Source organism: Lissotriton vulgaris, chromosome 1_1, assembly GCF_964263255.1.
Source record: "Lissotriton vulgaris chromosome 1_1, aLisVul1.2, whole genome shotgun sequence".
Lineage (NCBI taxonomy): Eukaryota > Metazoa > Chordata > Amphibia > Caudata > Salamandridae > Lissotriton > Lissotriton vulgaris.
In genome coordinates this window covers 919366725-919393620 of record NC_141685.1, presented here as the reverse complement: position 1 = coordinate 919393620, position 26896 = coordinate 919366725, and the positions used below count along the sequence as shown (strand labels likewise).

The 26896-nt window shown below is 44.6% G+C and overlaps 1 protein-coding gene across 3 annotated transcripts in view; it reads left to right on the top strand.

Moving 5' to 3' along the window:
* LOC147748163 (sphingosine 1-phosphate receptor 1-like) overlaps nt 1-26896 on the top strand; it is a 50659-nt gene that overhangs the window by 5878 nt on the left and 17885 nt on the right. The window lies entirely within an intron of this gene.

The window sequence follows — 26896 nt, the reverse complement described above, 5'->3', positions numbered from 1 at the left end:
CAGTGAAGTTCAGAAGTGTCCTATATCTATGCAATGTGATACAGTGTAACGAAGCAGTGTGGCATAGCTGCAGATGGAAGCAGTGCCTCTGAAGCAGTCGTGTATAGATGCGTAACGTCATGCATGCACTGCTCCAGCGTGGTGTACTGTACGTGAACCTGTATTGTATATCGGCACTCCGTTGCAGTACCACGGAAGTAATACTATATATATATACATTGTGGATGTGATTCGGTCTTGTATATATGTCCAGTAGAATCCAGTGTAGTGGTGGGTCGTTGCAGATCTATGCCGTGTGATGTAGAGTAACTGAACTATGACCTCTCTCTGAGGTATGAAAATGTAACAGGAGTGGTGTTCTTCATAGTGAAATTGGTCGCAGTGTAATCGAAGATTTCTCGTCCATCTGCCTGGAGTGATGTAGTGGGACGGAAGCAGTATTGTGTACCCTGTGGTGGAATGCAATATAACCAACACAGTATTATACGTCTGTGCAGTGCAATGCAGCACATCAGACATATCTTTACGCTGTGGTTCTCTGCAGTGTGATGTAGGGTGGTACTTGTTTAGTAAAAACAATAGTAGTAATCCAAAAAGATTGTATATTGATAGCATTTGACTGCGGTGTAACTGGAACAGTATTGTACATCTGTGCAGTGAGCCGTACTGCAACTCATGTGATATTACACTGTGTATCCCTGCAGTGTGATGGATTATACTAGTTTAATCAATGCATCCTAAATGCATTATTTATAAATAAACCAAAACAGCATGAGAATTGATGCAGTGAGACCAAAGTAGTGCAGTAGATCTGGGCACTTTCATACCGTGTAACTCGAATAGCATTGTACCTCTGTGCAGTGAGACTAAAGTAGTGCAGTAGATCTGGGCACTTTCATACCGTGTAACTCGAATAGCATTGTACCTCTGTGCAGTGAGACTAAAGTAGTGCAGTAGATCTGGGCACTTTCATACCGTGTAACTCGAATAGCATTGTACCTCTGTGCAGTGAGACTAAAGTAGTGCAGTAGATCTGGGCACTTTGATACCGTGTAACTTGAATAGCATTGCACATCTGTGCAGTGAGACTGGGCACTTTCATACTGTGTAACTGGAATAGCATTGTATATCTGTGCAGGGAGACTAAAGTAGTGCAGTAGATCTGGGCACTTTGATACGGTGTAACTTGAATAGCATTGTACATCTGTGCAGTGAGACTGGGCACCTTGATACCGTGTAACTCGAATAGCATTGTACATCGGTGCAGTGAGACTATAGTAATGCAGTAGATCTGGGCACTTTGATACCGTGTAACTCGAATAGCATTGTACATCTGTGCAGTAGATCTGGGCACTTTCATACTGTGTAATTCGAATAGCATTGTACATCTGTGCAGTGAGACTAAAGTAGTGCAGTAGATCTGGGCACTTTCATACCGTGTAACTCGAATAGCATTGTACATCTGTGCAGTGAGACTAAAGTAGTGCAGTAGATCTGGGCACTTTGATACAGTGTATCTGGAATAGCATTGTACATCTGTGCAGTGAGACTAAAGTAGTGCAGTATATCTGGGCACTTTGATACTGTGTAACTCGAATAGCAGTGTACATCTGTGCAGTGAGACTAAAGTAGTGCAGTATATCTGGACACTTTGATACAGTGTATCTGGAATAGCATTGTACATCTGTGCAGTGAGACTGAAGTAGTGCAGTAGATCTGGGCACTTTGATACTGTGTAACTCGAATAGCATTGTACATCTGTGCAGTGAGACTAAAGTAGTGCAGTATATCTGGACACTTTGATACAGTGTATCTGGAATAGCATTGTACATCTGTGCAGTGAGACTAAAGTAGTGCAGTATATCTGGGCACTTTGATACTGTGTAACTCGAATAGCATTGTCCATCTGTGCGGTGAGACTAAAGTAGTGCAGTATATTTGGACACTTTGATACAGTGTATCTGGAATAGCATTGTACATCTGTTAAGTGGGACTAAAGTAGTGCAGTATATCTGGACACTTTGATACAGTGTATCTGGAATAGCATTGTACATCTGTGCAGTGAGACTAAAGTAGTGCAGTATATCTAGGCACTTTGATACTGTGTAACTCGAATAGCATTGTCCATCTGTGCGGTGAGACTAAAGTAGTGCAGTATATCTGTGCACTTTGATACAGTGTATCTGGAATAGCATTGTACATCTGTGCAGTGAGACTAAAGTAGTGCAGTATATCTGGGCACTTTGATACTGTGTAACTCGAATAGCATTGTCCATCTGTGCAGTGAGACTAAAGTAGTGCAGTAGATCTGGACACTTTGATACAGTGTATCTGGAATAGCATTGTACATCTGTTCAATGGGACTAAAGTAGTGCAGAGTATCTGTGCACTTTGATACAGTGTATCTGGAATAGCATTGTACATCTGTTCAGTGAGACTAAAGTAGTGCAGTATATCTGGGCACTTTAATACAGTGTATCTGGAATAGCATTGTACATCTGTGCAGTGAGACTGAAGTAGTGCAGTAGATCTGGGCACTTTGATACTGTGTAACTCGAATAGCATTGTACATCTGTGCAGTGAGACTAAAGTAGTGCAGTATATTTGGACACTTTGATACAGTGTATCTGGAATAGCATTGTACATCTGTTAAGTGGGACTAAAGTAGTGCAGTATATCTGGACACTTTGATACAGTGTATCTGGAATAGCATTGTACATCTGTGCAGTGAGACTAAAGTAGTGCAGTATATCTAGGCACTTTGATACTGTGTAACTCGAATAGCATTGTCCATCTGTGCGGTGAGACTAAAGTAGTGCAGTATATCTGTGCACTTTGATACAGTGTATCTGGAATAGCATTGTACATCTGTGCAGTGAGACTAAAGTAGTGCAGTATATCTGGGCACTTTGATACTGTGTAACTCGAAAGCATTGTCCATCTGTGCAGTAAGACTAAAGTAGTGCAGTAGATCTGGACACTTTGATACAGTGTATCTGGAATAGCATTGTACATCTGTTCAATGGGACTAAAGTAGTGCAGTATATCTGTGCACTTTGATACAGTGTATCTGGAATAGCATTGTACATCTGTTCAGTGAGACTAAAGTAGTGCAGTATATCTGGGCACTTTGATACAGTGTATCTGGAATAGCATTGTACATCTGTGCAGTGAGACTGAAGTAGTGCAGTAGATCTGGGCACTTTGATACTGTGTAACTCGAATAGCATTGTACATCTGTGCAGTGAGACTAAAGTAGTGCAGTATATCTGGACACTTTGATACAGTGTATCTGGAATAGCATTGTCCAGTGCAGTGAGACTAAAGCAGTGCAGTATATCGGTGCACTTTGATACAATGTATCTGGAACAGTATTGTAGATCTGTGCAGTGCGAGGTATTGTAACTGATGCAATGTTGCACTGTCTGTCTCTGCAGTGTAATGTATGGTGGTACTAATGCTCTGAGTCGTGCCGCATAAGTGACCCGATATGTCTGTATGTTGCTACAGTAGGACTCAAGGGTAGCCAGAGTACAATTGTGTGCTGTACCTGTTATTGTGCGGTTGTGGAGGGTGCAGCCACACTTCTAGCAATAGTTCTAGGGCATGGATAGCGTCCTTGTCCCATGCTTAAATTGCCCTCTTTCTGGCGTTGTGGGAAGAGGAAAAGCCACAACACTTTGTAAACGTATCTACCGACCTTACGGTAGGAGACGCCCATAAAACCTACACATCATCGTGGCGGAGAGCTTGTGATTGTCCCCAAGATGCTCAGGGCTCTCTTAAGTGCCCCACCAGACGGATCTTGATTCTGTCTTTTAGTGTGAACTAGACTGGTGTCCCTTATGGACTATGGAAGACGCCCAAGCAGTAGAGTTGATACATTTACACACTCTGCTGCTATTGTTCCATCTGTTTGACATATATGCATGATTATCACGCCCTTAACATGATAATCACGCCCGTAACAGGCAGAAAGAGGGTTCAGAGGAATTAGGCTTCAGCTAAATCGGTCATCGAGGTCGAGTATGAGCTTCTCCCCTCTAGTGCTTAATTTGTGCCGCTGGTGTCCAGTGCTCAGCACCAGCACCTATTTATCACGGCCGGGTCTGCACCTGAGTGCCAAGTTGAGCCCTCTCATCTAAGTGGCAGTGTTTACAGAAGGTGTGAACTAATGTCCATGTGGCTGTTCTGCAGATCTCTTGGGGAATGATATATGGTAAAGTCAACCTTTGGAGAGGCCAGGAGGGAAATTGTCTTTTTGTACCAGAAGTGGATGCAACATAGTAATAATCCCTGGAAATGAGATAGTTTGTCAAATTTGTTGCATCAGATATCCATAAACTGCAAGATATCCATAAACTGCAGATATTTCCTGCAAACAATTGTCCCAAATCTCTGAATACTTTGTTCTTATCAAAATATCCCAGAACCCTTTAGAGTCAAAAGTATGAAATGAGTGCTCTCCTGCAGCCGAGGAATTAGGGAAGGAAAATGGAGGAGAAGCGACATAAAAAGGACAACCTTTCACAGAAAAGCAACGTATAGTGTAACAACAAAAATACCTGTATCAACAACCGTGAACAGTGCCAGTGGACAGAGAAAGAATTCCACTAACCCTTCTATTAAAGGTAACTGCAACTCTGAAAGGTGCTTCCCAGGATAAACACCATAGATTTGTTGTAAGTCTGGGCGCATATAGACGCACCATGCTTCTATCTAGAAAAGACAATAACAATATTAAGCTCCACAGTTTCATCTGTTCACTTAGGTGGATGGAATTTTTCTTCAAACCTATGAAAAAATCTTTCTAACTGGGATTACAAAAAGTAGGTACGACTATGTTTCCTTTTTAGGCTGTGAAAGTTAGTGTATTATATATCTAGCGGGAGATCTTTGAAGAAGCTTATCTGGCCAAATTCAAAAGGTAAAGAGCGTTGCCCTTTAGATGATGAGCGACCAGATGAAGTACCAGTGATAAAATCCATGACATGGAAAATGCGCTGCATTTAAGTAGTAATAGGAAGAAACATGTCGTTTTAGGGTGCCATCAGACGTCTCCTAAAAAATGTAATGCAACAGTGAGAGAATAAGGAAACCGGTACTCCCAGCCCTCAGGAGCAGAACTTTGAACATTACCTGGGGTAGCCGGTCTTACTGGTTGGGTAGTATGGTATGAGTGGCGTAGCAAACACTGGTGAATTATCAAATCTGCTTGGCTCATGGTGGAACTACAAAGACCATGCACTTGTTGGACATAACACATTTATTTTTGGGCCTTTTTTAAAAATTAGTGGACAAGGAAAAAACCCTTAGCAGGAATTTCCATCAATGAGTGCTTAAAGAGGGAACCAGATTGAAACAACTGGCCTCAACAATGACTATTGCTAGAAAAGGAGTACCTAAATGGCAAAATATTAAATTTGCTTAGGTCTCTGACAATCCTTATAGTCAGGCTGACGGAGTTGGTGCATTGTGCTAAACAGCAAAGATTTTCCTCTGCACACTTTGTAAAGTTTTTGGAAAACTTTATAACCTTTGCAGGGGTCCTAAATTAAAAAAAAAAGAATAAAAAAAGGGAAATCCGTCCTGCAAAGTGAGATTAGTAGGGCAAGCTCCCCTGCCATTCTTACCAAGAACTATCCCCAGAAAGAGTTTTTCACAAAACGATTTTCCACAAAAACTGGTGGGCGCATAGCGTGACATTGATTAAAAAAAAGCAAAGTAAGGAACTATCTGGGGCTATAGCGAGAGCGAGTTTTTTTCTCCATATGATGCATCAAAACATGCCAGTCATAGTCAATCTCTCACTGGACGGTTGCATGGATGTCTGAAGCCAGCAGTGCTCACCCTACTAAACACCTCTGTTGTTTTTCAGTGAATACAAGGTGGTTACAACGGGACATCTTTATGGGGAAGTAAGCAAGTGGTATGTAGGTGCTGCTAATGCAAATATCAAACTATTAATAGAAAGTTAATGCAGAAAAAGACAAGCTTCCAAGATCACAGTGACTAAATATGTAAATATGTAACTAGAGATCATGTCATTTAAGTATGTATGTACTTATATGGTATTTGCATTGCGGGAACCTAGCCAAAAGTCAACAGCCATCAACATTCTCCACATCCATAGGCCACAGCAAAAACTCTGCTATTCCTGACCTCTCATCAGACAGCCCACGTTTGGTACGAACACCTTGTTCTCCATCCAAACTTCTCTATTCTTGTGACAATGTCCCTCAGTGATTCACTGTCTTCTGGACCCAGCCCTAACTTATGCTGCTGGATCAACATGATTGGCAATGTCATCAAAAATGGATTCCAAGACGGATAAGAAACCTGAAGTTCCCATTTGTGTCGAAATAGCTGTTTTCCAACCATGAGTTGCATTAATATATCTGGGCCTGAAAATGTATTCATCTCGTTTTGTTTTTGACAGCATTTTATTTCCAAAAATTCTCATTGCATCTTAGTTTTGACAGGATATTCCTCCAAACAGTTTGGAAAATTGGTTCCCAACTTATCTCAAGAAGGGCTGGACTCTCAGAATGACCACTGACTATGTGAATGATTTCCAGGCAGATTCATCGTATGTAAATGTATCTTCCAATGTACCGCTCAGTCCCACTCCCCATTGTCAATACCTCCCTCACTCAAGGCTTCTTCCAAGAAACTCTTATGAGATCAGATCCTACCACTCCTAAAAGAAAGCTATACTAGACCATGATGACCTCACCAATTACAATCTCATCACACACCTACCGTTAATCAGCCAGATCATTGAAAAAGCAATTTATGCTCGGCACGAAGATCACATCAGTGCTGACTACCTCGTGCACAGCTACCATCGGCCTTCAGATCACGTTGCAGTACAGAGCTTGCTACATTACACATCATTGACAATGCTCTCTTGACCACAGATGAAGATGACCCCTGCTTCCTGATACAGCTTGATCTCTCAGCTGCCTTCAGCACAGTTGATCATCCCACCCGACAGACAACCAGGAGTCTCAATAGGGATTTATTGCCCTTCACTAGTTCTCCTCACAACTCTCCAACCGACACCAGTTATTTCACATGGGCACCCCAAGGTTCCAAAAAATCCCTCTTACCTGCGGAGTTTCCCAGGGTTCCGTACCATCTCATGTCATCTTCAGTCTTTACATGGAGCCGCTGGTGCTCTACTCACAGACAACAGCATTGAGATTCACCAATGTGCCAATGACACATAACTGTACTTGAAAGCTTCCTCTGTTGCAGACATTCAACATCACAATCACTGCCTACACATCAACCAGACCTGGATGCCCAGGACCTACCTGAAGTTCAACCCAACCAAGACAGAATTCCTGTTATTTGCCAAGAACAACAAACAAGAAACAGTACAAACTGTTTCAATGAAATGAACCCTGACGGCTTCGAACCCCAACTTTCGCTGACTGCAAACTCACTTGGATTCACTCTGGACACCAACTTCACCCTCAAGAAACATGCTGTCAGGAAAAACAAAGTCAGCCTGATACCAGCCCTCCCTTCTAAGGAAGGTCAAACCGTTTCTTTCAGAAAGTGACCAGAAATGCTGCTCACACCCTCATACTTTTGTATCTAGATGATTGTAATGCTCTGCTCCATGGCCTCCCAGATTTCATACCAGAACCCCAAATAGGCAACACAGCTCCCCAGCTTCGAGGTCGACCACTCTAGCCGTTTTGGGTTGGATCGCACTATAGAAATACAATATATATGCATACCAGTGCATACCATATTATTTAGGTTTGTTGGCTTTAAAGATTGAACAATTTCATATTGAACAAGAATACAGTATGTGCCTGGCAATGTTTCATGTCTCAGTTGGTAAACATATGTCTGCAAGAGTTTAGTGACCAACAAAAAAAAGCATTAACACATCTAAAAGGAAATATATCTGCAAAAGTCACATGTGGCTTTTTTACCAGCAGCCTTTCAGGGCGTTGTATTCGAGAGCAAGCAACAAGTGTGTGTGGTTGTCTGCACGAGCTGAAGGCGACAAGCATCAAGGCACTACGAAGAAAGGTTCGGAAGGGTGAGTAATGTGTGGGGTTTTGGTGTAACTGAGCTTGTGGTCTGGTCATTATTCAACTTCCTGTTGATGCATTAAGACTTTGAGTAGATGTCGAGGTCCTGCAAACAGAGTGGAGTGCATGGTTGGAAGGTGTCTACCCTCACATAAGCACACCAAGTCAAAAGATGGGAGTAAGCACTTCAGTACGCCCATGTTTCTCCAAGAGTGATGTATCCAAATATGTGATGGTCCTTGCCAATGTTACTGATGAAAACAAGGAGCTTAACATCACTGAAGAAAAGACAATCCTCAATGTCTCTCAACAAAACACAGGCATCGTCAGTGCCTGGCAAACACTCACGGACATCATCATTTTCTCTCTATAGATCATAAGAATTCTCAATGTCACCAGAGAAAACATAGAAAACGTCAACAACTGAAGAAAACAAAGATAATGGCAATGTCCCTCAATAAAACAGGCACCATCAAGGTCTCTCACCAAACCATAGACATCAATTTCTCTCTATAGATCATAAGAATTCTCAATGTCACCAGAGAAAACAGACATCAACATCTGAAGAAAACAAAGATAATGTCAATGTCCCTCAATAAAACAGGCACAATCAAAGTCTCTCAACAAACCACAGGCATCATCAATTTCTCTTTATAGATCCTAGGACTTCTCAATGTCACCAGAGAAAACACAGACAAAACAACATCTGAAGAAAACAAAGATAATGTCAATGTCCCTCAAAAAAACACAAGCACCATCGAAGTCTCTCAACAAACCACAGACATCATCAATTTCTTTTAGTAGACCTCAGGAATTCTCAATGTCTGTAAAGAATACAAAAGCAACATCAATGTTTGAAGAAAACAATGACATTGTCAATGTCTCTCCAAAAAACACAGACATCATCAGAGAATCTAATATGCCACAGACATCATCAATTTCTATCAAGAAAACACAGACATTCTGAGTGCCTCTCGATAAACCACAGACTATACATAATCAATTTCTCTCTGGAAAACATGGGGCGATCTGTGTCTCTTAAGAAAACAAACACATTGAACGGAGGCATTGTGAGTAATGTTCTTGGAATCACATGCTTCAAAGACAAGCATCATAAATATCTCTATTGAGAAAACACAGTCATCGATCATTGGCGTCAGTAATGCCTGTCGAAAGCAGGCATTTTTAATGTCCCACAAGGAAACACAGGTACCTAACAGAGGCATTGTCAAAGTCAAGTAAGAAACAACAGGCATGTTATTAACTCTCTCAAGAAAACACGTATGTTTAACAGGCATCGTCTACGGCACACAAGAAAACAGGCATCGTCAACGACACACAAGAAAACAGGCATCGTCAACGGGACACAAGAAAACAGGCATGGTCAGTTTCTATTATCAAAACGTTGGCATCGCCATGGTCTCTTGAGAAAGCACAGATATCATTAATGTTCCTCAAAGCACAGAACTTCAACTATATCCTCAAAAACACAAATACATTGTCAAGGACTCTATACAAAACACAGGAATCATGAGTGGATCAAGGGAAGTCAAGCACCGGTTGTGCCTTACACACAAGTAGAGGCATCGCCAATGACTCAAGAAAAAGAAGGCTCGCCAATGACCCAAGAAAGCCCAGGCGCTTTCAAGGTGCTTCGCGGCCCTATTTTCCTGCCATTTGTTAAACTCCTGGTGCATCTCTTAAGTGCTTCAGAGTGTGCATAAGAGGGTTCAGGTAGAGAACACAGTTGGGGAGTGTGAGCTAGGACCCTGAAGCTTGATCAGGACTGGCCACTGCTGCCTTTCAGGATAATGACCACTTCCTGTGAAGAGGAGTGGGGGCAGGAAGTACTCACTTTTAGATAGAGGTAGGGCCGCACAGGTGGAAGTTAACTCACTCATTTGTAGAAGAAGAAGTAAGTGCCCTGTGGTCTTTTGGGGGACTGCAGTTTCTCCTACATTATATTGTACATTATTATTATTATAATAATATCAATAATTGTTGTGATTATTGTTATTATTATTAAACACACGAGGCGGGTAGGCTATCTAACATCCCTAGGATCTTAGCTCCTATAGGTTCGAAGCGAGAGGCATTGATCCCGCCAGGGTCATTTGAAGTAATATTCAGTCACTAGGGAATAATAAAAGGATCCTTCTTGGACCTCAAGAGGTTGGGCCATATAAATAAATCAGCAATGCTTGTGATACAGAAGACGACACACACCTTTGGAGTAAATCTGGCAGAGACAGGTTTTGCTGAAATAGTGATCAAAGCTCAAACATGCAAGAAGTGATAACGACAAAGCGAAGCAGGTGGAGGATGGGACCGCGGCTATCAACCGTTTAGCAGAAATACAGTTTGCCAATCTTTCTTTAACTATGAGGTGCCCCATCGCTTATGGCTGGCGAGGGGGGCACCAGAAGGTAGCTAGTGGCACAGTTTTTAGGTTGGATGGCTAGCTGTGGACCTAAATGGCGGTGATGTTGAGCAGTGTTGGCTAGTTGGTGAAAGGCTTAGAGGTGTTAGTAATGTAAGAGTGGTCGGTGGTGATGAATGGTATGTAGGGTACCTGCGAATAGTCAGCAGTGCAGAATAGTCTTCTTTGGCGGCTGAAGCACCTGAAGCCCGACAGTGAGGAGGGTTGGTATTGGGTGGCCAGTTTAGTGTCTGGCTGTGGGTAAGTGCTGTGTTGGACAGCTTTGGGATGATAGTGAATCGTGGATCCACTGGTGCTAGACATAGTACAGTGGGTACTGGAGTGTGTGAATGTGGATGAGGTTGGGTGACTATTCAGGTACCTGGGCCTACAATGTCATGAAACATGTTGGGTGGCTAGTTGAGCACCTGGAGTTACTCGCTGGAGCTGGTCAGGATGCGTGGAGCAGCTGGATGCTTTCCATGACTCTGGACCAAAGCGGATAGCTAGAGGAGTGCCAGACGGTGTCAGTGATTCCCAAGGGGGTTGGCTGGCTCTTCAGTGGTGCTGGACAGGATAGCATGTGTGGTCCAATAATTGGAAAGGACCACTGGTGCTGAACAGTGTTGGGTGGATAGAGGATGCCTGGATGTGGGAATTATCCTGGATTGGCTGGAGCCATTAGCTGGGGGCCTGGATCTGGTCAGCATCACTAGGGGCATTGGATGGTTTGTCAAGTTTCGTAAATGAGTCAGTGGATCTGGGCTGGACACGGTGTCTAGTGGAACAGCTGTATGTCTTGCCTGGTACTAAATGGGGTTAGGTGGCTACTGGACACCATGGTGCCGTTGATCATGATGAATGGGGCTGCGTGACTAGTTAAGTGTCGTTACCTGGCTGGTGTAGTCAGACACACTTGGATGGCTAGCTGAGTGTTTGAAGTAAGTCTTTTCTGTACATGATAAAGTGGTTAGTGAGTGGATTTAGGAGTAGCTGGCCTTTGTCCACTTGGGTGGACAGCAGAGCTTCTAGTAATGATCCTGAATACAGCTGAGAGACTAGTTGGGCGCCTAGGTGTGGTGGTTGTCAGTGGAGAGAATTGGCTAGCTGGGTGAGCGCCTGGAAGGTGGGAACAAGGCACACAGCTCTCGGTTTTGGATTTATGACTGACCGAGTTGCTATCTGTTCCCTCCACAGTCCTTTATCCCACTCTCTTCTGTAGGTGACATCACGAACATTTTGTAGGGGCCGGTCACGCGTTTGTCATTTAATCGCACTCGCCCAGTGTTTCCTTCCTTCAGAGACGTCCAATTTCCTTTCTTCCCAGAGGGCCATCTATTTGCGGCCTATCTTATCTTTCACTCGCTTCCTTGACGCACATACCTTTGAGAGTTTTCCTTTCTATCTTTTGAGCCAGTTTAGACACAAATTGCGGATCGGGCCCTGGGGTCAAAGAAAGGACAAGGCCCTAGGACCACAGCCAACATCCTCGGGTGAGGGCCTGGTTGCAGTGTACACTAGCCCAGGACACCCTTGAAGAATTCAGTGGGTTCAACCCCTGCTGCAGGGTTTGTGTCCAATCTAGGCGTGGGAGATGCAGAACGAGCACCATTGAGCTCGGTAGTAATAAATATTTTCTTAGTGTCTAGACACGTGTGATCTTTCAGGACCCACAAGCCTGGTAGATCCCCTCAATGCATTGTGGGCGATGTGGTCCACCGGCTGTCTTTTGCTTTTCCACTCCACTAAAGATGCAGGAGAAGAGACTTTAATGAAGGCAGGCTCTGAGAAGTGAATAAGTGCCCAGATAATTCATTATTTATCATGCTGGAGTTTTTTTATGGTAATACTTTCGAGTAACATGTACAACTGCTGAGACAGAAAAAATGGAAATATGGCTTCTGTAAGAAGTCGCTCTGTAAGATGTACTTCACAGCCCTATGTAGGGCGCTAAAGCACAATTTCATACAGGAAGCATGCTTCAGGTGGGGGAGTGCGTAGTATTGTGTTCCTATGTGGTAAGTGCTTAGGTTTTGTGCCAGAGTGACCCTAGAGGCGTTCTTATGGTACAGTGCCAAGCAGAGTGATGGGCCCGCACAAATTATAATTACAAACAAGACTAAAACACGTGGGCATCCACACATCACCCGCCTACCTGGAGGGGCAATGAGGTGTTGTGGGTGCACCACGAAAAGGGGGTCATTAGAGAAAGCCCAGTCATACATGTGACCCCACGCACAAGGCAGAAATGCTGTCAAATGAGTAACATAAAGTAAATGGACAATAAATGCACCTTTTTAAAGACAGAAATATTGCCTACTACTGGGGAATCAAGGTTGGCAAATTTGGCAGAAAGTACAGTCTTTAAAGACCCAAATTCACCTCCTCATACCAAACTTTTGAGCAGGTTTTAAGTGTTGTTACGTAAAATTATGGGAGCCCCTTGCAGAAAGTGAGGAAGGGGTCCCTTAGCCTTCCATATCTCACAGATATTCATTGGCCCTGGGTGGAATGAGGCCCCTATGAATAGTTAAGGGGTCCCTAAAGTGTTGTGGCCCCCTGCTCTGCAGGGGCTCCATGGACCTGTGTTACGACCCTGGGTTTTGTGCTCCACACCCCTCTCATCCTCTCGAAGGCAGAGGACCCCTGTCTGGCCACGGCTCAGGCCCTAGCCAGACATGCACCCTGCACATGTGAAGGTGAGAGACGAGGCGCTTTGTAGGGTGCTGCCCTGGCACCACAAGAACAAATCAACCTGTCCATAGCTACCCTTTTGTCTCCTCCTTTCCAGGCAAACCCAATATGTTTTCTCAGCTCCCAGAGACCTTTGCTCATTCTAGTTTTGCCGCAGGAGACCTCCTACTTCTCGGGAAACGGCCTTTACAGTGCGGGCCTAAGCACGTGTGACGTTTCCCTGCAAGCTGAACTACGCTTGCCGTAACCATACATATGCGTGGTTAAGGCAGTCGGCGTTCTAGCTGTCTGAACGGACAGGCAGGGAGAGGAACAGGGAGGCATGCGGCAGCAAGGAGCGGAACACTGCTTGGTAAACTCGGGTGGGGTCGGGGCTAGATCTTAGTTGTGGGGACTGGTTTTAGTGATCAGGGAGGGAGCTGGGGTCGTTTTTAGGGCAGGAGGCGAAGTTTTAGGGCACAGGGGTAAGGGGTAGTTTTTGTGGGCTAGGAGGCTGGGTTTTAGGGCTCAGGGTAGGGAGTCAGGATAGTTAATAGGGCTGGGGCCGGTAGATTGTAAAGCAGGAGGGCCGAATTTTAGAGCTCAGGACAGGGCCGGACTGGGAACCTAAACCGGCCCTGGCAAAGTCCTTGGAACCCCCTCCGCCGAGCTCTTTGCCAGGGCTGGTTTTCTGCTGATTTTGTTACAGGAACGATTTTCTAACTATGCTGCAAAAACAGCCCTGTAACAAAAACGGCCCCCAGGGGCCCAAAACAGGCCCCAACCCGTGCGGCGCACCGGGGGATTACCCGGTGCCCGCTACGGCCAGTACGGCCCTGACTCAGGGCAGGGGGGCTGGGGTGGGATCTCTACCACACATATACGTTTACCAAACATGTCTTTACATAGAAATTCGTTGTGAAGGCATGCGTGGTAAAGACATGTGTGGTAAAGGCACGGTTGTTGTAAAGATCGCGTGGCAAATGCATGCGTGGTTTAGGCATGCCTAGTTAAAATTGTAAATTGATACTTGTATAGCGCACTACTCACCCGCAAGGGTCTCAAGGTGCTTGTACAAATACCGCTGTGGAACCCGTCCTGGCTTTCCATGTGAGGCGTCCACTCCTGGGCACCCCCATGGTGGAGGCCAGGCATCCTTGGCGTTGTGGGGGCCGTTGGTTGTGTCATACAACCCTCGTGCTCTTCTAGAACTGTCTCCCAGTCACAGCTTCCACTTTCAACATTAGTAGGAAAGGACATTTCAGGGTAAAAAGGAGACAATGTGGCGAAAAGAGACTCACACTGCTCCCATTGTACAGAACGGCAGAGCGAGTGGCAGGCCTCTCTGCTTTTTCAAAGGGCTTGGGGATCAGCAGAGGCAGGAAGACAGGCTCTCTCAGCACCACAAGGAGCTATAGAAAGGCTTGCACCAGAGGTGGGAAGAGATGACTTGAGCAGAGGGAGCAATGGGAAGTGAGTGTGCAGTGAAGCCGGGCAGAAGAGGGGTAGGGTTGAGCCAAAAGGAGAGAAGGGGAACAGCTCACACGAGGAAGGCCAAACAAAGCACATACAGGAAGAAAATGACAGACACATCAGTCTGTAGCCCCTTAAAACAAACTTCAAGCAGCTATGGCAACAGAGTAAATTCCTCGGAAAATGCCTGCAGTTGCTTTTTAAAATGGCTTCCAGGTCATCAGAGGCACAAAGACAAGTTCGCACTGTGCAGCCAGAGCCAATCAGAGGACTCCACTGGAGGTTCGAACGGGTGACCAGGGCGGGAAAACGATTGGCCTCCAGGTCCTGCCCTTTGCCTGTGATAAATAAATCTGTTATTAGCGTTGTGATACTTTGGCGCTATGTAAATTGTCATTAATTAATTTAAAGGCATATTTCAATCACACCTCATACTATAGCCTTCTTCCACTTCTGTGGTTCCGAGTTGATGCCTCGTTCCCACTGTAAGGCACAATCATGCGTTTTGGAAGAGAGTCTAGCAAAGCTAAACGGGAGCAAGAGCTAAAAAAAAATGAGCCTGATAAAACACCAATGTCGCCCTTTTCCCGTCACCATTGGGTTGCTGCCGTAACAAAATATGCATTTTACGGCCCTTTGGCTGCCCCCAGCGGCGCACTCACTGTTATTAGGTACAAATTTGCTGTTTTTCCAAGAAATCTAAAAAGTATGATTCTATTTGTTACTCTATATATTTAAAAAACGTTATATCTGCATACTGTTAACACTTGCATCCATTCCAAAAAAGACTTAGGGGCACGTGCATCAACATAAGGATTGCGATTCCTAAATCGCGATTTTTAAGGAATCGCTATTAAGGACTCACAATTCCCCATGCATGTAGGAATCACTAAATAAATAGCGATTCCTACACATTCCCTATTAGCGAATCGCAAACTGAGATTCATCAATAGGTAATGGCTTCCCATTCATTCCTATGGGCCTCAAGGCCCATAGGAATGAATGGGAAACCACTTGCAATTTGCTTTTACCAAAAAGGTAATCGCAAATTGCGCATGCAATTTCAAGAGTGCTGGGGTGCAAAAGCCACTCTGATGAACCCCATAAAATGGCATGAGTGCACATGTGGTGCACACACATGCCTATAAGGGCATGCGTGTGCGCCACATGGCACTTAGAAAAATGCAATTTTCAGCATTTTTTCTAAGGAATTGCAAATCACCATCAACTTGAACTTGATGGTAATTTGCAATTCCTTAATGCATAGTCGCATTCTCAGAATGCTTCTTGCATTTAGGGAATCGCAAATTGCGTTTCCCGAACTGCATTCTCGAAATAGCTATTTTGCAAATGGCTTAGGGCTTGATGCATCCCAAAAGGCTAATTAGCGGTCGCAAACAGGCTGATTCTGCAAGACGGCCCGTTTGCGACCGCTAATTAGCTTGATGCATGTACCCCAAAAACTTTTAATGGCAAACAAAAGAAAATTATATAATACACCCAAAAATGTGTTTTGCACTTAGCCGGCCAAATTAAACCATGAGTACCCCAGCAATATTTAAAACGGTGTTAGTATGTAAAAAAAACTAAAATAGTCTACTTTCTAATCTCACAGTAGTACTTAAACATCAATGGTTATGTTTTCAGTTCCCTCACCAGATAACCGAGTTCAGATCCTGGCACTCTACTTGGTCATTTTGGACATAATTCAAAAATATTTTTCTGTTAGCTGTTGTTTTTTGTTCTTGACTTAGGGGTGATTTACTTCTGAATTTTTTGTCTTAAGACCATTCTTATTTACAGGGCAGAAAATGTTGCGTTTGTGAGATCCTAAATAAATGTAGCTTTTTCCTGAGCTTTTTATGTAGTATTTCAAATGTAGGTATTTTTTTAATGTGTACTTCTATTTTGCATTAAATCAAATTTTATATAATCACAGAGCCTGCATTTTATTTATTTTATAATCTTTTTATTAAGTTTGTAACCGAGTTAAATTTGAGTCTTGCGATACAGACACAAATATAAACATAATACAAAAATGGAAAACACGTGAATTAATCTTGACTTGAAATCAAAAAGAATAGCAGGGTTATGGGAGATGTGACAATAATAAATGAAAAACAAATTTGCATGCAAAGGCAGAGTTGACATGACAGCACTCATCAAACCGAGGCGCAGTGCAAAACATTGTTATGATCGCAAATGGATCCACTGTGCTTACTCAAATCATGGATCAGGCCTCTGTGTAGATTGAGGCAATGCGCCTCAGAAGGAAAAACAGTTGATCAACAACAAAAAACTATGAGATATATGTATAGACTGCGAGTTGTTTGGGGAGCAGTAAATATGGACCCCAAATGTCTCACGGCCTTGGCCTTGTCCTTGGGGGCTGCAATGATGAGTAAGTCTCAACCTGATCATTACAAAGTGTAACATCACGCAGGCAGTCTCGGTGCTTGGGAACAGCACCTTTCAACCATGTCCTGGTCACCAGCCACAGGACAGGAACCAGAAGAAGGACTACCAATTTCCTCTTTGGCCGCCTCATATTTTCAACATAGCAGAGCAGCATGGGAATTGGAGTCAAAGGGAATACAATAGGAAACATCTCTCCAATTGTATGAGTAACTTCAAACCAAAAGGCCCACATTGGTAGGCAAGACCAAGCCAGGTGTATAAAGCCAACAGGGTCAGTGTAAGATCAAAGCTCACTCAGAAGTCTGGTACATGACTCTCTGACACTAGTCCATTTTCTCTTTTGAAGATGCTTGGATATTGTGCTTCGTGGAAGCAATTTAGAGAAATTCCTCAGCACCACCCACGATGCTGCTGCGAGGTGAGTGCAGCAATCCTGCCTGTGCGGACTTGCATCGCAGTGCACTTCCAAAGCTTCCAATTTGGTGGATATTAGCACCGCCTTCTTAAATGAACAACCTTTGGGACAAGCTAAAACTATTTGTGTGGATCAGGAGGCCCAGGAGAAGGGAATTTCTTAATACAGGGTTGACGTGTTTCAACACGATGCATACTATTAGGTCTGCTGCAGGAAGTTATTTGAAGCACTCTTTAATTAGAGCAGATAGTCACAAATCACTGAAAGATCTGTAAAGTCACATGAATATGCAGTTTCTCACATCAATGCTGTCACTTTCATCACAGGCTCTCTCTTAGCCTGACTGTATGCAAGCGACAAAGAAATACTGCCAGCTCCAAGCAGAGGGGGTAAAGACCCCAGAAGTGCCTGCACACATTCCGCTGACGTTTGCATGTTCATGGTCGTAGCTCAGTCAGGTATTAGAAGAAAGGCAAGATGGATGCATTTCAAATTTACAATGTTAGTTATTGTGTCAGGAAGGCCTGATTGACCTGATCTCACCTGCAGCGCCATTTTTGTCTGGAAAACGTGTACAGGCCAGTAGTATCTTCAACGTTTTCTTGTGCTTGCTATGTTTGTAACCTTCCATATTCTAAAGTGCATTGATACCATTAGTTGTAAAGACAGGTATGTAGGTTCAGCTGCAGAGAACTCTGGGTAATCTATAAGTCACAGGTTTGTACTGTGGAGTAGGATAACACCTGCTATTAAAGCGCCACGAGCCGATTTGTAACTTGCATTATGGAATTTATCAAAATTCACATCTCTTTTTTATTGGTTATTAAAGTCTGTAAAAAAGTTTGGAAGGCAGTTTTCTCCTTGCAACAACGTTCTGCAGCGGCCAATCATAGTTGGGAAACCGAAGGCTCAGCCCTGCAGTAGGGAGAGAGAGAGAGAGAGAGGAGGCAGGCACTTCTTGCATTGTGCTATAGAAACTATACATCTTTTCATAGCTGCCACAATGCCCTTTTCACAGGAAGGATGATGCGATGGAAGGCAGCCTCCACAATGGGTGCTGCAGCTGGCCAAGGCTGAAAGGCGACAGCACTGCGGTGCTCCCAAGCGCCACAGTAAAGACAAATAGCATTCAAGGCGCCATCTTGAGAAGGGAGACCCTGTGCTGTTAGGCACTTAGCAGCATTCAGTACCCACAGGCACCTTTACAGAAACTGCACCGCCAGCAGTACTTGGTGTTTCAGTACCTGGTTTTTCAGTACCTGCACCAGGAGTAGTCGTGGTGTTTCGGGTGCTGTGCCCACTGCCCTACCAGAACCTGCAACGTAGGGCGGCCTTCAGAAAGTGTACCTCGGCCAGTAATGTGACTTTCCTGCAACAGTGACCTGCCAGAAACTGTACCAAAGGAAGTGCCCAGGACTGCCACATATTGAACCATGGACTGCAGGAGGGCTTTAAGCGAGCCGGGTCCATCTGGGTCTCAGACCCGGTATTAATTAAAAACAAACATTGTCAGGGCCACTAGAACTGCTTGGTAGGGAGGCCAAAATCAGTGTAAGAGTTCATCAAATTATACGGCAAAAAAAGGCAAATTATGCGGCATGATCAGGCACATTATGAAATAGTATTCATTATTTTGTCATTGTTGAGCTTGGTAACACTCCCTGGGCATTGTTTGCATCATTTAGGGCATTCCACTGCGTGGAAATACGTGTTTGCGAATTTTTAGTGTCCTTTTGAACCATTTGAGCTAGACTAAAAAGTTGTTTTGTTAAAATCTGAAGATTATGTGGCAGGTGATAGATTGTGTGGCAAATCCTTCAAATCTATAACCATGCAAAATTGCCGCAGCCACACAATCCCATGATTCCAGTGGCCCTGCCTATTGGGCCCTATTACACTGGAGCTAAGTGGGCCTCAAACGTTTTTTGTTCTAAACATTGGGTCATGGTTCTAAAGGGTTTGAGAAGCTGTTAAGCATTTAACTGGGCATTACACGCTTGTCTGTGATAGGCAGCAGTAAACATTTAAGCACAAGGTTCAAACAATCGGGCACATTACCATCGCCTCAGTAGTACCAAACAATACACACCTATTCTGTTTCGAGAATCAACATAATTGTTATGTTGTAGGTCTTTGTATAGGGAGATTAGTAAACTTCATCAGCTTTCTCTATTGATGGGAAAGGCGCCTGAAAATAAGTAGGTGTTGGGGAAAGTGAAATTGTTAGCAATTAAACGATTAACCAATATAATTTTAATAGTTTTAAACAGAGGTAGGCCAGTCCATGAAAGCTCCAACCGCTCAAGCCTGAAGCCTGGCTATAGCTCAGCTCAAGGCGCTGTTGGAAACTGGAGCCCATAATAATGCGAGCTTTCATGTGGCTTCTGACTGCTTCCCTCCATCTACAGAGGATGTGGCATTACGACCGAGCTGCCAACTTTGGAACTGAGGAACTAGATTGGAGTCTTGGCGTTCGCTCAACATCCAGTGATTCTGGGCAAATAACGTAATCTCTCCGTGCCTATAAAAATGAGCATGACCCTTTGTAATGTAAATTGTGCTCTTGTAAAACGCTTTCATATCTTCAAGTCGCTTTTGTGCTGTATAAACAAACTGCAGAAAAATCCACACAGAGGTAAAAACGAGGCTTTAACATAACAAAAGACGAAGAGATAACCATTTAATGGCTTATTTGTCAAAAGTGAAACAAGAAAACCTATAAATATTGGGACTTGTTTGCTTAAATTGCTTGTTCTTAGGCAAAAAATGTATTTCACCAAAACTCCTTTTTCTTCATTTTTGTGTATGAAAGCACTTTCAAACATGTGAGTTCAGAATACCACTTGTACAAAAACGTTTTGTGTGTGATGTAATAGACTATAATGTTACCCTCTAAAAATCAAGTCCACATACAGGGTTTATATGACAACAATCTTGCCTCTTAGTTCACTAATTGTACATGTTTAAAAACTATCACTTTTTAAAAGTTCTTCTCAGTGCAGTGCTATAATGAGACGTATTAATGTCAAATCATACACGTTAAAGAAACACACTTTTTTTTAATTTTGCAGAAACTTTATAATTTTTTGCATGATGTTTGTTGTATACTTCACATATCAAACATATTCAGGGCTCGGCTCGTACATGGGCTCTAGAAGCCGAGCCAACCCTTGGCTCTGCTCTGGCTCGGCTCTCCCTGTTAATTTGTTGGCTCGCCCACCTCCAGTTTTAGCCGAATGTTTAACAGAAGATTAATGTAATGGTAAATAATCACCCTATATGATTTTAATTCTTTACACTGACTCTATATTTAATTGACCATGAATTACACATTTTAAGCAAGGAGGCAGTTCCAGTTTCATAAAGTTAACAGATACTTCCCTAAACTATATTTTAAATTTAAAACCCCTCAGGGAACATCACTACCCAAGTTCACAGTTCCGTCCCCCGTCACCCCCCCCCCACAACCTCCCCTGAAAGAACCAATACCCACCCCCTCCAGTGAAATATAATGGTCTTCAAAGAGTAAGTTCCAAGAAAAAAGATTCCTCAAGGACACTAAACTTCAAATTTAAACCGCAACTTTCTGTGAGACAAGAGTTTTTTTGGTGGACTATCTGACTTCTTGGAAATCATTATTGATGAGAGTTTAATAACCATAAATACAATTCAGTGGCGACGTGGAGGAGTCCTCAGCCAGCACTCGCTGTCCTATTTCATTGCCTCCCAAACGTTTTTCCCAACTCCATGAAGTTCTTCCCGATTGTCCTAGTACTAGCAGCGCCAGGTTGATCCTGCTTCTCGAACCTTCTGCTCCGATCCCAGAACAAAGTTACAGATCTTCCCCAGGAGCAGGACGCCCGCTCATCGCAAGAGGATAGCCCTCCTCCACTTCTTTGCCACTCTATGACTAACAAACTTAGGCGCATATTTACAAGCCCATTGCGCCACAAATGCGTTGCTTTGAAAATGGGAAAAAGTGACGTAAAGGCGGCGCAAGGGGCTTGTAAATAAGCTCCTTAATACCTGAGAAATGCAATAAAGCTCATTTGAATATTTCTTTAGCTAAGCAGAAATTCATGCCTGCTGCCAAGTGAGGTCCCACCAAGAAAAGGAACACACGCAAAGGTGGAAAATTTGCTAGTAGGTTTGAGTAAGATGGCGTCATTGTCATGCCCTCTGACTTATCACGCACGCTCATTAATTTTGGTAGTGTCCTAACAATATCACCTTTCTGTTACAGTGGCCAAGAAAATGTCACTTTGGCAACTTCATGCACTTGTATCTGCATCATCAAAACTGCCCCTTCAATCAGGGAGTTTGTGCCTCATTGCGAATGTAACAAGATTCTGGCGTCCATAATTCAGAAGCATTTTGAGTCAATAAGGCTCCCCCGGCCCAGCCTCAAGTGCTTCCAGTGTTCCCTTGACCCACTCCACCCCAATTCTATGTTTTTTGGTGGGCTCGCACTTTAGCACAAATGAAAGAAACTCTTTTTATTCATATAGCCAAATGGCATTCCCCATATTGGATTGGTAAATAAACAATGCACTCTCATCATTCTTTAGACGTGCATATTCTCGGGGATGCATATAACATCACATATCTGCGCACTAGCGAATGACGCATCCAACAGTAGCGGCTGTGTCACAGCATCTTTTTCTTTCTTCTTTTTTTGCCTATGATACACAGCTTTTGTAACAAGCCTTTACAATGCAATGGTCTTCTCTTTGTTAAAGTTAGAGCTATTGGCATTGCAAATGGTATTTTTTTCATTTTTTTAAAACATAAATAAATGGTATTTTCATTTACAATGGCAATAGGTGAGCATTAGAGAGTAGTAGAGAGTATTAGCAGACACAGAGCCTCACACCCACACACAGAGCCCAACACAAACACACAGAGCCACACACACACACACACAGAGCAACACATGCACACAGAGAGCCACACACACACACACACAGCCACACACACACAGAGACCCACACACACACACAGAGCCACACACACACACAGAGCCACACACACACACACACAGAGCCACACACACACACATAGAGCCACACACACCCACAGAGAGCCCCACACAGAGAGCCACACACAAACACAGAGAGCCATACACACACAGAGCCACACACACACAAAGCCACACACACACACAGAGCCACACACACACACAGAGCCACACACACACAGAGCCACACACACAGAGAGCCATACACACACACACACACACACAGAGCCACACACACACAAAGCCACACACACAGAGACACACACACAGAGCCACACACACTAAAGACTCATGCCCCCCATCTCCAGCATCAGCTCAGCTCTCCCTCCTGTACAGATAGCGGGCCCTCAGACTTTGCCCCCTATCAGCAGCGGGGGCGCTAGGGGAGGAAATCTCGTTGTTCAGCTGGGTATTCCCCCAAAGTAAATGTGAGTGTAGCAGTCGTTGCTAAGCCAGGTCCCGCCCCAGTCAGGATTGCTAATGGCGGGCAGGCCCGCACTCACTGGTGACCCAGATGTCCAATGCAGTGTTCACCGGGAGGTCTGCAACTGCGTTGGGCGCCGACTACTGCGCCAGGACAGGAAAGAGTAGTAAAATTATAGCAAACACAGGCAAAGTACTTCTACACTTAGCTTTCCAGTAGTGTGGGCAGCGCACAGTACTGCAGCCACAAAGAGTTCACAAAGCACCATGGGAATGACAACACGCAATCTCCACACAGCAGCACACATGAGGTCACAGTGGGGCGGTTCACATGCAGCGATGAAAGTTATTCAAAGCAGCTCCACGTAGCGAGAGACACGCTCTAACCACAGTAGATGCGGAAGACAATGAGGCAATCCCAGGGCCCCCAGTTCTGAAGGCACGATTTCAGGAGGGTGTATCGCCGGCAATGATTCAAGCTAGCCGCTCACTCCCCAGCCGCCACGCCAAGCCACAGAGGTGTAAATTGTAAAGGCAGGAAGGCCGCAATTAATACAGAGGGCGCCGGTGTACACAGTATGTCAGCCAAATTGCGGATAAAAGACAAGTAATTCCTCTGCATACAGTTCTCCCTCCGGTCCCTCCGACAGTGCAGTCACTTCATTCTGCTGCCTACCTGAGGGCGCAATGGTGCTACGTTATGCAGCGATTCATTGCAGGCATGACAGGTGGCGCAGACACAGATAGGCGCGCCGGGCCGCTAGAGCAGAGACCGCCACAACGGAGCTGGCAACACCGGCAACGAGAGGGCTCCAAGTAGATGGATATGTCCCAGCATTAGTTTGGAGCACTGAGGCTGCGTTCACGGAGGCGGGAGAGTCCCAGGCCACACAGGGAACAACAGGATGACAGCAGTGAGTGTACGCTATGGGTCGGCGCGTTGTGTGCAAGTCTGCCACTCTCAGGTCTCTCAGAATGCTTCTCGTCCCCTAGCAACCGGAACAGGCAGGGGCAGCAGCGCCTTCACCTCACCTCAATGAGTCGGATCCTGGAATGGCGGTTGACCGTCCTGATGTGCAGTAGAGCGAGCGCGGAACCCAGCCCCTCCGCAGTGCGCCAATGACAGATTGACAATCAGGAAGGACAAAAACCCCAGATGGCACCGTGAGCTCAGGTCGCGGCACAGGGACAGGAGAGTTTCCCTGTAGGAGAGTTTAACGGCAAGTTCCTTCCGGGACCGCCATCTTGCGCCCATTGAGGTCTCGCTGCAAAAAAGCATTTAGTGGCACCTAGCAGCAAAATCAACAGCCCCAAAGTGTCCGTACTGTACCCAGGCCAGTCAGCCTCCGTGTTCCCTGCATTGTGACGTCGCTGTGACGCGGTAAACACCTGAGGACTCCCCGAAGCAGAGGGAGAGTTCCAGGCTCATATGGAGCCTTCCAAGTGAGGTGGAAACGCAGGGATAGTCTCACAAGCGTGCGGCCCCTGCGGGGCACGTGTGCAGATACTGCCAAGATTGCAAGGATATGGTTTAGTCTCTGCTTCATGGGGAGGGGGTGGGTCTCCGGTCTCGGGGCCTCGAGCAGTTCTGCGTTATGGAGGACTGGGGCAGGGGAGGAACCAGCGAGAAGCACACCATATTTCTCTGAGGTCCTGCAAAAATGGCTCGGAGAAATGCCCCGTCATTTTCGGACTGGGGGGTGTGTTTTTCTTTCTCTCCTCTTCCCATTTGCTGGAATGTAAAATTTCAGCCAATGGAAAGAGGAGAGAAAGAACCTAAAAAAACACGCCCCTCAATCCGAAAAAGACGGGGCTTAAATAGACAGACGCCCCTCTTCTCCGATGGCTGGCCTCCGTTTAGGAAGCCAGCCAATGGAGAAATGGGGCGGGTTCAAGACCCACTCTGTAAAACATAAGATCTCGCCAGCGAGACTGCGCAAGCGCAGCCTACGCAGGTCGAGACCTAAAAAGGATTTTGCTTTTTACCGATTGTGCACAGCATCACCAAAAAGCATTAACAAAGCCAATAGATCACAAAGGCGTGACCAATTGGCTTTACCAATGCTTGTTTTTTCATCAATGTAAAAATGTTTATATTTTTAAAGACGTTTGGTTCTCAGATACCAATCAGAGTAATGCCATCAGACAACCAGTGGTTGTACAATGCTTTATTTTAAGGCATTTCAAACACTTTTGCTTTGTATTATTTCCCAAACATCTAAGCAGAAATATATTGTTTTTCGAAAAATGTACACATGAATGAAACTCCAATTGCGATGCATTGGCAAATCCAAAAAACTGATCTCTGCAGAGGCTGGTACAACCTAGCACTAAAGGGAAGGGTGCTCAATTTTCTCATATGAAAAAAATTTACATGGATTATTTTTTGATCAAATATGTGCTTGTCAACCAAAGCATGTCAGTCCTCCAGAGAAGCTTCAAGTGAAAATAAACGTAAATGGATAATAACTAGAGGTGGGCGAGCCACAGAAAGGCCTAGTCAGGCTCGAGCCTCAAGCCTGGCTCTATCTCATCTTGAGGTCCTGTTGGAACCTCAAGCCCATAACGAGCTGATCTTTCATGTGGCTTCTGCCGGCCTATCGCTTCATGTACCCAGGATGTGGCATTACTGTCAGAGAGGTAAAAACAACGCCTTAATATAAGCAGCAATAAATAGAGAACCACTTCCTGGCAGGTTTGTAAAAAGTGAGCCCAGAAAATATGGCTAAATTGTGGCTTCCCCTTTTGAATTGTGTGATTTAAGCAAATATTTTACTTCACCAAATATGTGAGTACAGACTACCAGTTGTACAAAACAATCACTTTTAATCAGTGCATCTCAGTGTAATGCTGTAATGTGCCTTATTAATGTTAAAGCTTCCACTTGTCAAAGAACTACAATTTTTTTAAATGTTGATGAGACTTTACCATATTTAATGTGATGATTGTTGTATTATTTACATAGCAAACATCTTCAGGGCTTGGCTTGTGCGTGAGCTTCAAGATCCGAGTCACTTGGCTCTCCCTGTTAATTTGTTGGCTCGCCCATCTCTAAAAATAACACAGGTGTAAATGAATCTGTGCTGCACCACACTGGACTTCCTGCAGCCTAGCATAATCCACAAAGAAACAGGAAGTGCCACGGATGGCGATCAACTCCATATTCCCTGCACAGGAACACCCACAAATCTCTCACTAACTGGGACTCCCTCATTGGCTCTGCAAATTGTAGGAAAGAAAGATCTCGTAGTAAAGGTATGTGTGGTAAAGGCTATTTGTTGTAACAACACATGCGTTGTAATGCGTGCGTGGTTATGGTTATGCGTGGAAACGGCTGCGTTGTAGTGGCCGTTTCCCAATTGTAGGACCCTCTGAATCACTCCAATCATGCCCAGACATCCAAGTGGCTCATGGGTCAAAAGTAAAAAAGACAAGGCTGAGGGCTCTATGATCCAACCACAGCATGCGCCAGCTGATGCCGCACCGACGTGAAGCGGACGAGGAGCCGCGGATTTGCAGCGGTTATTTGAGCCCTTTCTTTGGCCACCGCGGCCCTTCTGTTGTACACAAGGGCCACAGACCAGATTCTTAGCCAGAAGAGTCTCAAGAGGGCATTCTCTCATTTGCAAGGGGCGTGGTCCTATGCAAATGAGAGAACGTCGATGCCCCCACTGAGCCCATGCAGTAATAAACCGCCCTGATGGATTAGTGTCTGTAAAGTGTGTTTTGTTTATGACATACGTGCAAGGACAACAGGGAAATTAAATCCTAAACTAAGACACACCTGGGTAACATTCAGCACAAGAGGTGGCTGGGCATCGGAGCCTTTTAATCTCCCAGTGTTTGGGTCACGCTGCGCCTCATTAGGGCCTTTCCATCCCTGAACTTTGACCTCAATCTGCTGTCTTGGCACCATCAGCATTCACGAGGGGCCCACCCCCAGCTGGGATGCTCTTGACTCTGAAGATTTAGTACTGATGCCACGCATAAACCCACCCCATCTT